Here is a 13,848-nt window from a genome sequence, read left to right on the forward strand (position 1 = left end):
CTATGTACAAAGCATTGTGGTATGTAAGTATTCCTACAGCTATCTGTGCCTTCCATCCTCTCATCATTCCTGTCTTTACCTTCACAACTCCATATTCTCTGTTCATGTAAGCCCCAGTAGGCAGCAGTACAGCCCTCCCACATCTGGATTAAGAATTTGACTATGACAGTAGGGCCATCTAACAACTACTATGTTATTTTATGGTCAGAAACATAATTCAGTATATGGACAGCTTATTTGTGCATATTCAATAACATGGAGGTACGTATTGTATATAGTTTGAAGTGTTATATTTTATATATGCAAAATGTTTTGTATTATTTATTCATTTGTGCCTTTAACTCCAAGTTCTACTTGAAACTGCTTCAGTCAGTCTTCTCAACTTTATTGTATTAATTCATCATCAACTTCCTTTTTTTCCCCATTTTCTACATGGGGTTGGGGTGTCATGTTAACTGGAGCCATCTCTCTCGATTTAGTACAACATTCCTGCCTTCTTCGACTCTCATGTCTGACTGTAATAGGTCTTCTGTCACACAATTCATCTATCTCTTTGCTGGTTGCCCTCATTTCCTCTTACCTTCTTCTTGTCTGTCCCAAATCATCTTCACCAGATTGTCTTCTGCTTTTCTGCACATGTGCCCGAACCACTGCAGTCTGTTCTCGTTGATCTATTTTGCAAGTGGAGCTACTTTGGCTTATGCACTTATGCCCTCATTTCTTTGTCTGTCCCACAGTGTGCATCCTACTGCCCTTCTCAGGCACTTCATTTCCATCACCTCTAGCTTTCTCATATGCTCTGACTTTACTGCCCAGGTATGTGTACCATACAGTAGTACTGATCGCACCACTGTCTTTCTATACATCTTACTTTTCAGCTTCTTTGGCATTCTTCTTTCATATACTACACCTGACACTATGCCAGTTGGCTGCAGCCCCTCTGATTCTAGGGTTGACCTCTTCATTTAGACTTCCTTCTCCTCAACTACCCATCCCAGATACTTGAAAGTTGTTCCACTACCTTTCCACCTATCTCAGTTTTCAACTTCTGATTTCCCCAATTTGTTGCCATCACCACTGTCTTATCTGTGCTTAGTTTCATCCCATGTGCCTTCGGTTTTGCATTCCATTCCCCTATCCCTTGCAGAAGTTCTTGCTCAGAGTCTGTCTGAAATGCCAGATTGTCTGCATACAGCAACTTTGTTGATCTGTCCCCTCAGTCCTGTTTGCTAATGTAGTCCATCACTAGTATGAAAGCAGGGAGCTCAGAGCTGAACCATGGTGCACACCCCCTCCTACTGGGAACTGCTCTGTGGGACCGAACACTGTTTGTACTCAAGTCATTGGGTCCTTGTACATAGCCTGCATTAATTTTATCAATGCTTCTGGAACATTGACCCGCCACAGTACTGCCCAAATCAGCTTTCTTGGGACCTTGTCATATACTTTCTCCAAATATAGGAATGCTCAGTTGGACTCTTTCCTCATCTCTAGCTTCTTCCCGACTATCTGTCAAACTGCAAACATCGGGTCAGTTGTCCTACAGCCTGATTGAATCCAGGCTGCTCATCTCCCATCTTACTTTCTACTACTCTGCATGTCTGTTTATCAATAACCCTCTCCAAAACTTTCATGTAATGTGACTGGAGTTTAATACCTCTATACTGCTCTGAAAATAAGTTACATAAAGAAAACTGATGGTGGAATGCAGAAGTCTAGGAAGTCATACGAAAGAAAGCATGAAGAAAAAGTGAGAGTTAGAAAAGATGGACAAGGCTAGGAAGGAATACTGGCTGGCTAACAAAGAAGCTAAGAAAGGAATTGCAATAGCAAAGAAGAGGGCATCGGAGGCACACTACCAGCTTCTGGAAAGTGACTCAGTAGGGGGCACAAATAAACTATATCAGGCTGCAAGGTAAAGGCAAAAAGATAAAGAAGACAGTCAGACACCCTTCATACGTGATGCCAGCAACAACCTGCTCATCAGTCAACAGGACATCAAAGGCAGATGGAAGGAGTACTTCCAGTAGTTTCTGAATAAAGAAAACTCCACAGAAGCTGTACTGCCCCAGACACAGCCTATAATGAGAGAAGAGGAGGAGCCCACCCTAGGAACAGTAAGAAAAGCACTAAGGAAAATGAAGTCTGGGAAAGCAGCAGGCTCATATGAGGTCACATCAGATATGATAAAGATACTGGGTGAGATAGGGGAGGAATGGCTCCTGAGGGTACCCATAGCAGTGTGGAGAGAAAAGCGTATCCCAGATGACTGAAGTATTAATCATTATTTAATTTCAATAATATGTGTGTGCTGTTGCCCATTGTAACTAATTTGAAATGTGAATTCAAGTTGAAATGTTTTGTATAATTTGTGGAGTTTTTGTTGTAACTGCTGGACTGAATCTGACAATTATCCAGTTAGATTAGTGATCTATCCCTAGTCAACAAATACATAAATAAGTAAAATCCCAGGCCAGAAGATTAACACTAGGGCTTTTCCAACTCTTTGAGGTGTTCCTTGACAGACCGCTTTAAATGGTGCCCAAAACTTTTTCCTGTTCATCTAGACAAATAAAACAAATAAAATGGCACATATATAAATATATTTGATAACGGTTAACAGACACCAAAATACCAACAGTTTATAATAAAGACACATCAAAATACTGACTCAAAATACAGATAAAAAACACTCAAATCCACAGAAAAACAAATACTGCACTTCTATATCATTTTCCACCAAAAAATACAATAAAATAAACAGACAAGCAAAAAAAAAAAAAAAAAAACAAACCATAGCAATGCCACAGGGCATGGTTTATCTGAGTAGTGGTAGTGTTACAGAAAGGCATGGAAATTCAGTAAAGCTTACATGAAAGTTTTTTACGATGTGCACACAGGCACAAACAATTTTAAATTTAATAAACTCTGTGTGGCAGAGCACAATCATGCGCACGCACAATTACAAAACTTTTGTGCAATGCAAATTTTGGCTTAAGTAGCTGAGTTTTATGCATATTAGCCACCCATAATGCATCTGTGTAGACTCTGTGTCCATGTTAGTGGTGTACACAGAAATTTTCCATGTACAGGAGTCTATACAGAAAGAAGGGGATGTAAAAGTTCACAAATATGGACAGAATTCCCCAGAAAAGGTAAGAGCTCATACATAAATGTTTGATTCATACACTGTGGATGTCTGAAAGCAGCAGGGATTATATCAAATTAATATTATTTTTTTTTTTAATTCTCACGTTTGTGCTATATGCCACATTGTGCAAACATGTTTAATATAAAAAAATATAAGTAAAAGAACAGCATAATGTACTTTAGACAAAAGTACTGTAAGACCTTGCCTCAGGTCTGCATAATCATGCTGTTATGCTGTTAACCAGCATACATGGCTATGAACCTTGTAGTTTCTAGGCTGTCACACAAACGGTATGCAAATGAGGGGTAAATGCTGTGGATGCTGAATTAAAGGGAGCAACTGTGTATGGATATCCACTTCATGTAGGCTCCTACATGGTGTTTATATTCCCAGTGGATGTGGATGACATTGGGTGGGGGGGCGTCATGTCAGTTTTAGGAGCTTTTTGTGCTTAGTGCACATTTGTGCAGCACGCCACTTGCAGCAAATGGTTTGCGTGTAGCTTAGCTTGTTCCCATGATCAGACCACCTACATCCTTCATGAGCCAGATAGCTATAAATGGAAACCAGATGTATTCAATTAATATACAGTTATGCGTAGCTATGCTGCACGATGTTGCGTATAGTGCAGTGTCAATTGACATGATTTAAAATAGTGCCTTTAAATCATGTCAATTATATCCTAAGCAGGTGAACTGCATCATAATTAGCCAATCCCACATGGTGGACCTACTCTAGAACTGTATAAAGTATGCATACACCCTACATTCTGATTTTCCCTCAATACCTCTGAACCATTGGAGTACAGACTTGAAAGTTTAACTGAGATAATGCTAGGAGCTGCTGCAGCTATTCTACATCTGTATGTGCTAGATGCCGAAGTCAATGCTGCTAACCATAAGCCTAGGCCGAGAAGGAGAAGAGTGTTCAGGCACAGGGTAACCTTCCAGGAGCTACATGAGCTGGAGATTGTAGACCGGTATAGGATGGACAGGGACATATTGCAAGAACTCAGTGAGCTCTGCCACCTTCATCTCAGAGCCAGAGCTAACTGAGGGGAACCCATCATAGTTGAAACTAAGGTATGTGTAGCCCTTAGGATACTAGCTACAGTTACTTTTCAAAGACCCACTGGGGACATGATGGGGGTCTCTTAATATAATCCACCTGGATGCTATGCTCCTACATGCCAATAAGCACATATATTTTCCCCCTTCCCCTTAGGTGGGGGGGCAGCAATATGCAACAGTTCTACCATGTACCATACTACCCTGAGTACTGGGTGCCATAGATTGCACTCATGTACACATCAAGGCACCACCTGGTGAGCAGGGTCAAATCTACATTAACCACAAGGAATTCCACTCCATCAACTACCAAGTCATGTGCAATGCCCGGGGAATATCATGAGTGTGTGTGCTGGTAACCATGGCAGTTATCATGACTCCAATAATTGGCACACATCACAGCTGTACCAAATGTCTGCTAGGGGGGACATCCCACAGGGCCATTTACTGGGTGATACTGTCTATACCCTGGGACCATGGATGATGACACCCATCAGAAATGCACACACACCCATGGACGAACATCAAAATGAGGCAGATGCACAAACTAGGAACATCATAGAGCATGTGCCTGGGCTTCGGAAGTCACGGTTTTGGTGCCTAGATATATCTGGTGGAGCCTTGCAGGATACTCCATGCACATATTTGCAGTATGTGCTATGTTACACAGTCTAATCCTGCGGAAACAGCTGCAGCAAGATCAGCAAAGGGAAGGGATACACAGCCTCCCCACCATTGCCTAGGTCACCACAACCAAAGTCACAGGAGGATTCAGAGGAGGAACCCCCTGCTTATGTCCCTGTAGCCAGATGTAAGCATGCTCTATATGACCTGGCGTAGCACATTCACTGACAATCTAGGGAATAATACCTTTCTCCTACTCACATGCACATATTAAAATTGATGCCAGGCCACTCACACATCCTGTACCTATCCATGTATTGGCTGTCTACTGCTTGCATCAGACAGAGTCAGTCCTGAACTAAACTTTTATTAACTGCTGCTTTTGCAAGATAAGTCCATAACCTACACAGTATTCTAGTGGATTATTATGATACGTCATTGGAACTATCGACCTGGTACATTATGCAGATAACTATAGTGGGGTATTTGGACAGAAATTACATTCACATGAGACAACAAATACCTATTCCACTATCATGTCTCCATTTGTAATCAGTAGGCCTCCTGCATGGAATATTCATGCAGTTCTACTGCAGCATGTTACTGGTACATCATTCAAGAGAGATGTTAGAAAGTGAGGTTAAATGATAGACTAGTGTGTATCCTAACAGAACATGTGGTTTGTCTCCCCACCTCTCAAAAAACAGCAGTGTCCACCTGTAACTGCCGTAACAGTAACTTGACACAGTTAGTATGCCATACAGTCTCAGGACAGTAATACAGAATTTGATCTTATATTGTATGTGTTAGGTAACTGAGGAATAGCAATGTACATATGTATGCAGGTCATTATATGATGAAAGATCGCCTATGTGTCAAGCTGCTTCTGTGGCTCAAAGGACTAAGGCAGTCAGCCTGTGTGATGGTGCTCAGGGTTTTAATCTGGTAATAAGCAGATATTCTGGATTTGACCAAGTTGTGTTTTACAGACTGTGACACTGTGTGTGCTATGCTATTATTAACATCTTACTTATATTAATTCCACATTTGCATGCTGTGCTGCATGTCTAAAACCCATTTAATATAGCTTAGCCAGTTTGCATGAAGCGCAGAAGTGCATAAACAGTGACAGAAGTCAGACTGAGAAACAAAAATCCCGGCCTGGAGTACAGCTAAGAGTGGGCTGGAGTCTTAGGTTATGTAATAGTAAGTCTCTGATGTGAATACTGTACCTCCCATTCGTGCACTGCTTAGCAATGTGCAAACAGGTCAAAAAGTGCCAATGTGCATGCTTGTACACTTGGTTAAACAGAGCTCAAATCTGTTGTTCCTCGCACAATTTCTGTTAAAAAAAATATAGATATATATTATATATAAAATGGGTCTAGGACTATTCACTTAAAGCACATTTCACTGAAACACATTTGATTGTGCACAATTCACTGAATGCTCAATTCACTGAAACACATTTTACTGAAAGTTACATATATGGGGCAGGATTCACGAAGGCTTGCATGGAGTGTAAGAGACGTGTAACACTCCATGCAAGCCTCGCGATCCAGGAACAGCCCTAAACTCCGTGTAAGAGACCAGCTAAAACGTCTCTTACACGGACTGGGTGTGGACATGCTAAATACCTCACTTGCAGCCGAAAGGTATGCAAATGAGGTATATTAGCGATCCACGAAGCAGAAACCAGCCCGTGTAAGAGACGTTTTAGCTGCAGAAATGTACTCAGTTGACAACTGAGTACGTTTCTGCAAATTTCACAATGGAGCCATGTCAGCTCCAAATAAAGGGTGCATATGTCACAGGCAGCATGCCAATGGCCAAATATGTGGCCATTGGCAAGGTAACCCGATGCAAAAATAATAAAAATATATATATTTTTTTCGCCGATGTTTAAACCCAGCGCAGCCCCGCACAAACGGGCTGCGCTGTAGAAAACATAAAAATGAAGGTTATAAACTCACAAATGTGGATTTTATGCAATACGTGGAATGACAATGCAAGGACCAGCAGACCAAAAACAACATGGCCACCGTGTAGTGGTTGCTAAAGGGGAAAGCTGAGTGTAAGAAATGTAACTAAGCATTAGTAGGCAATCTCATATAAATGAGGGTTAGGATACTGAATCTCACAGTCACATAGCAAATGAGCACAGTCTGAGTAGTGTAAGAGATACATAAGGGGGAGGAATAGAGTAAGAGATTGGTGACATCACAGGGGGGAATGGTAGAAAGAAATGCAGTTCATTGGAGGTCAGTGTAACATGACAGATGACAGACACAGATCAGGGAAAGAGGAGTGCCACAAGATAAGTGTGGGAAAGTCAAGAAATGGAAGGTGTACACTGTTACTTACACTAAAGTTTCTTGCTGGGCATGCATGCGCATGTGTGCGCGCCATGAAATGCGAGTAGGGCAGTGTGCGCGCGTGTAAGGCAGACTGAGCATGTGGGAGCGTGTTGGTAGATGTTTAACACTGTTTGCGCTGGTGTGCGCATGTGTAGGGCAGGCTGAGCATGTAGGAGGCTGTTGGCAGACTTGTAACACAGTTTGCGCGGGTGTGCGCGCGTTTTAACCCGCATAAGTAGATTCTGAACTGTGTAAGCACGTGTGCGCGCATGTAAGCCACTGTGAGCGTGTTTCTGCTGGTATGCACGTTGCTCCCCCCTGAGGAAACAGAAAGATAAAAGGAAGCAACAGAATTAGTAGGAAGCTAGCAAGGATTACTGCTGAAGCTAGCAGGTGAAAACAATTAGAAGCAGGCAATTACACAGGCAGAATAGTAGCCCAGCCCAGCACTTAAAACTCTGCAAACAGTAGTGCAGGATGTTTCTCTTAAGAGACACTGCAAGACAGGAGTAAGCTAGTAGAAGTGAAAACTGAAAAAGCTTCACTCAGAGCAGAAATGTTAGGGGCTGCCATAGCTGTCATAATGAGACATAGGCAACTTGCTGAGGGTGGGGACAATGCAGATGGTGCCAGACAACCCACACTGAGGAGACAGAGAAAAGTGTACAGGCCCAGGGTCACCTACCACGGGTTACATGAGCTGGAGATAGTAGAGCGCTATAGAGTGGACAGAGAGCTCCTGCAGCAAATAGTTGAGCTGTGCAGGCCACGCCTCACACACAGAACCAACAGAGGGCACCCATCCCAGTGGAAACCAAGGTATGTGTTGGCCTAAGAATACTAGCAACAGGTACCTTCCAGAGACCAACTGGCGATATGATGGGGATATCACAGGCATCAGCCTCCAGGGTACTGCACCAGTTCCTGGATGCCATGTCAGCACATGTCGGTGATCATGTATATTTCCCCAATGCCCGTGAGGTATTGGCCAGCAATATGTGTCTCTTCCAGCAAATAGCGGAATACCCTGAGGTAGTGGGTGCAATAGACTGCACGCACATACGCATCAAAGCACCAGCCGGTGAGCGGGGTAGGGCCTACATTAACCGCAAGGGCTTCCCCTCCATCAACTGCCAGGTCGTGTGTGATGCCCAGGGCATAATAATGAATGTGTGTGCTGGCTGCCCTGGGAGTTACCATGATTCCCACATCTGACATTTGATGCAGCTGTACCAGACATTTGCCAATGGGGACATCCCACACAGACATCTAGTGGGGGATGCAGGTTATGCACTGGAGCCATGGCTGATGACACCCATCAGAAACGCACACACACCTGAACAGGAACGCCATAATGAGGCACATGCACAAACATGTAATGTAATAGAGCGTGTGTTTGGGCTGCTCAAGTCATGGTTCCAGTGTCTGGACACATCTGGTGGAGCCTTGCAGTACACACCAACTACATGTACCCAAATTGTCATGGTATGTGCTATGCTACATAATATGATCTTGCGAAAACAGCTACAGCAGGAACAGCATAGGGCTGGGCCAAACAGCCCCCCACCATTGCCAAGGCCATCACAGACAGAGCGTGATTCGGAGGAGGAACAACCTGAGCCTGCCCCAGTAGGCAGAAGGAGGCATGCCCAGTATGTCCTGGCCTTGGCAAAGAGGCAACGCATAGCACATACACTGGCTCAGTAGGAACCCTGGGAATGATACCACCTCTGACTCACTCAAATAATAACATGGATGCCTAAACTGACATGACCTGCTCACAAACATGTACAGGGAAGTGTAATATGCGCATCCGACAGAGGCAGCCCTGCAGCACCACCTGAGGCATGAATGCCATGTGTTAAGTAATGTAACACCATGTACTATATGCACACCTGAGCACCCTGACTAACATCCACCCTCACTAAGCATGAAGCCACAAAATGACGATGGGATGATCAAGTGCAATAACTGGCTGAAGTAATGCAGTTAGTCAAAGGGGAGCCAATGTGTTTCAGGCTGGGAAGACATGCGGAGCATGACATGATGCACCACCTGCTAGGGGTGGCATGCACTTATCATTTCATGCCCCATGGATACTGGCAAAGGCTGTCAGTACCCACAGCATGCCCTGAATAGGTAAGTCTCAAAACACAAACCCACCTTCATAGGTACCACAAGGGATAGGAACCTAGATGTAATGCTACCCAATGCCAGAAGTCTAAACAGCAAGATGTGTGCAGTGTAAACACACACATTATGGAGAATGTAGATATCAGTCCTGTAATAGAGAACTGGGTCAAGGCTCACATCAGCACCCTAACACTACCAGATCACACCTCATACTGTGCTGTATAGCCGCAAAACATGGAACAAGCTACAAAAGGAGGGTGACTAGCAATAAATGTCAAGGATAACTACACCCCCATGTTTGTATCACAACAAGAAGCAACATGGATTAGCTAAAACCGCCTCCCAGTATATAGCCTGCTGAAGACTACTGTCCTAACACCAGGAACTGCACCTGGCCCATGTTGGAATACATGAATATATCAAGCCCCCAAAACAACATTATATTGCTTGAGTGAAAATACCCAGACATACACCGGGGGCATTATACTAGCACCAACACAGTCGGAGAAAAGTTCCCAGAATCCATAAACCAAAATGCCCAGGAACAATGTACCACTCCCACAAGAGGGGTAAGCATACTGGATGTGATAATCAGCAACATGTGCACTGGATGGCAAGATGAGAAGTGTATCCTTCACCGGTAAGACCAGACCATAGAGTAATCACACTGGATATACACATCCCGACCCCAGTCCCTGGCCAGAATACCACAGTGAAAAACATGTGTAAAGCATAGGTTGCAGCCCTCCAAACCGATGTGGAATCCACGAAAAGCCCTGTGCAAGTGCAGAATATGGGACACACCGCAGAACATGTTATACAGGCATTCCATGAACACAGCCAGGAATGCCTGGAGTATGCAATCACAAATAACAACAACACACAATGCCATACATGCAGGCATCTGGCATGCTGGAGTCCAGCCATTACCAAACCATGCAAGAGAATGAGGAAGCTACCACATGATAGAACAAACATAAAAAGGGAAGTAATCACTGACCAGTAGTATGGCAATAACATATGTCCACACATACAATCCACTAAGTCCAGCCACAACAAGTAGAATCTGTGAATCCAGAGGCAATGTGACACCTGCCCCAAGTACACAGACAACCACAACTCCCCCAATAAATACAAATATATGTGATAGATGCAACCATGTATCCAAACCAGAGGTTGAGCTCCCCCAACTCAGTACTGTCAAAACTAGTCAGGAGGAGAAGGTAACCACATACACCACAAACCCAGTCCCACATAGACCTACCACAACTGTAAACCAAACACATAAACACAGAAAAACATTCCCGGAGGCCCTAATTACAAACACACCACACCAACAGAAGCCTCCAAAGCAGATCACAAGCAACCACAACCTCCAAACATAGCACATGCAACGCATAGTACACAAAGCTGGTGTGCCAAACGGTCACAGGCTGAAGGAGAAACAACATGCCTGATACAGTTGTAATAGGTGTCTGTATAGGCAGACACACTGCTGTCCCACTCACCAGACTGAGCAAGGGAAAGGGTAGAGTAAGCTGCCTGTAGGCTGCCACAAAATGCCACATAACACAAGTACGCAGGTCACCCCAAAGCAAGCAGAAATATGATGCACTCAATGTCTATGCTGGTGTGAAAGACCTGAGATGTACCTCCCTGGTCTACATGAAAAGAGACATGGATGAGCTCTCTGAGTATGTACCCCAGGCCGGTATGACACTGGCCGTGTGCAGCATCCAACCCTCACCAAGAATGATGCCACAGTACAAACACAGAATGATCATGTTTAACAGCTGGCACAGTTACAGCTGTCAGTCCAAGAGGGTCTAATGTCTGTCTTCTTGAGATGTCAAGCATGACAAGCCATGCTGCTGTTCCAGGGATGGCTTGCACCTGTTATCCCTGTGTGTCTGGATACTGGATAAGGCCTTTGCCACCTCCACAGAGCCGTATGTAGGCAAGGCCAAAAAGACTACCCACCACCCTAGAAAACATAAGTGGTAAGAAACATAAGGGTAATCATAAGGGTAATGCTGACCAATGCCAGATGTGTAAACTGCAATATGCATGTCCCTGAGGCACTTCCCATTATGGAGAACATCAATGTCTGTGCAGTGACAGAAGCCTGCTGCAAGCCTAGTGATAGCACACCAGCACTACCAGGTTATACAACATATCATGCATTATGGCCCTAACACCTGGACAAAAACATCAAAGGAGGGGGAGTGTCCATATGCAGCACAGACACCCATACGGCCAGGTAACTGACAATGCACAAAGCAGCGGAGACCACCCATGTGCACCTAAGTGTAGTCAAAACTGCTGTACAGTCTGTAGCATGCGACAGACCGCACTCTCACACACAAGAACTCCACCCAGACATCCTGAAGACACTGGACAGTATGAATGTCCCACCAAATACCAGACAAGGTACATACAAATTACCACATAGGTGGCAAACCATTATGTATGCAAGGAGTAATCAGGGACCTAGGGACACAAGTCGACAGTAATCTGTCATGTGACACTCACAATGCCAATGTGGCTAGGAAGATTGTCGATATTGGACACCGTATCATGAAAGGATTCACATCTACATCAACAGAGGTCACTGTGCCGCTGTACTGTTCCCTTATCAGACCCATAATCTAGTACAATGACTCATATGGGATGTACCAGACGTGACACCTGCAGCAGTTTGGAAGACCTCATAGTTACCCCACCAAGAGGATAAAGGGTGTGAAATATATGTCATATGCTGCCTGGCTGTAGACACCCCAGCTGAATGCAGTCACAGACCGCCTACACAGAGGCATTGTATGTCTGTTGTACAAGGCCATGTCCAACACAGGAGTAATGGACATGCTCCACCACAGGAAATCAAAGCCATTGGAGCTGTGAGAGTGACAGATGTCAGCCTCAACACATAATGAAATAGGGTGTGCTGGAGGGACAGATACATAACCCAGAGGCTCCCCACACCCAGAAACAGGATCCCAATCCATGTTAGGCAGAGCCCCTCACTGACACCCCTCAACAGGAATATTGCCAAGTGGATGGATGATCGTACATGTTTACTGGGGGTCTTCACTGTGTCACAACCAGACAGAGGCACAGTAAAGAAAGTCATAAATGGCCATAATAGTCACATAGCAAGGGGCGGCGAAAGACACACACACTCTGGCTAGGCTTACTAATGCCCTAGGGTGGATAGCCTAGTATGAACCCATGAACCTATGAAGATACAAATTGTACAGGACACTAAGGATAATCACAAGGCTTACTTAACTGATGGTAGGAACCATGTTGGGCATCCACAGATATGCTCCAAATCACACAGATATTACAAACAACATACCAAACACACACACATATTGCCAACATACAACCTGACAGGTGCAGTGCAAACACTCTCCCCCCCCAGAATGCAAAATATTTATCCCAGCAGACTGCTGGTCCCCTGACATTGCAGATGCTGAGGTAACAGCCATCATCTGCAAAGCAAAACACACAGCAGCAAAGGTATGTGATGGTGTCCTGGGCTGAGGCCAACATGGACTCCAAGAATAATGGAATGCCAAATCACACTACTGCCCAATGTCAGCCTTACCACAGGATATGTACCCAAAGAGCAGTGTACAACAACAGTGGTCCTTCACAACAAAGGTGTTGCCTGAATGGATAATGCAAACTACCACCCCAGGATCCTGACAAGCTTGGTCTGCACAGCTATGGAAAGGATCAGTATGTACCGCAGACAGAAAGCTATTGTGGACCTACTGATACTGGACCCTACACAGTGTGGCTGTCATAACTGTAGATCCTGCCCCTAAACATGTTTGACCCATTTGAAGCAATCATTAAGGTCATTGATGAGGGCAATGTGGTCCACACAGCGTAGCTGGACCGTGCATATGCTTATAGACAATACCCTATGAGTTCAGTATGGATATGTTCACCAGCTTAAATATATACCTCTATGTCAGTAGAGGGGTTGCAAACCAGACCAAGGACAGAACTGACATGGTCAGACATGCCACATCCATGTCAGACTACAAAGCAGATATGAGTGGCATCCCACAAAGCCTGGTCCTGGCCCCCCCCGTTCTGTATATATGTCCCATAGGTATAGGCCAACATGGAAGGACTGTGACTAAACATGTATGCAGAGGAGTACAAACAGCCCACCATATCCGACCCCCAGCTGACACAAGCAACCCACAAAAGGGCCACCTACAAACAGACAACTGGAGCCATAGCCATGTCAGCAAGATAATTGCAGAACTGTGTATAGACAACCACCATGGATATACAGTAAGTGCCCACAAATTACCACACAGGTGTTAACCCATTACGTACCTAACATGTAATGAGAGACCTGGGGACAAAAGGTGATAGATATCCTGCACTGGACAAACATGTGGCTGTAGTGTTCGCAGAAACATACTATATACCCACCCAAACATGAAGGTTGGCAGATGTAGATAAGGGGAGGTCACTGTGGCTCTGCAGTCAT

The sequence above is a fragment of the Protopterus annectens genome, chromosome 7.part0, assembly GCF_019279795.1.
Source record: "Protopterus annectens isolate FY-2018-M chromosome 7.part0, PAN1.0, whole genome shotgun sequence".
Taxonomy (NCBI): domain Eukaryota; kingdom Metazoa; phylum Chordata; order Ceratodontiformes; family Protopteridae; genus Protopterus; species Protopterus annectens.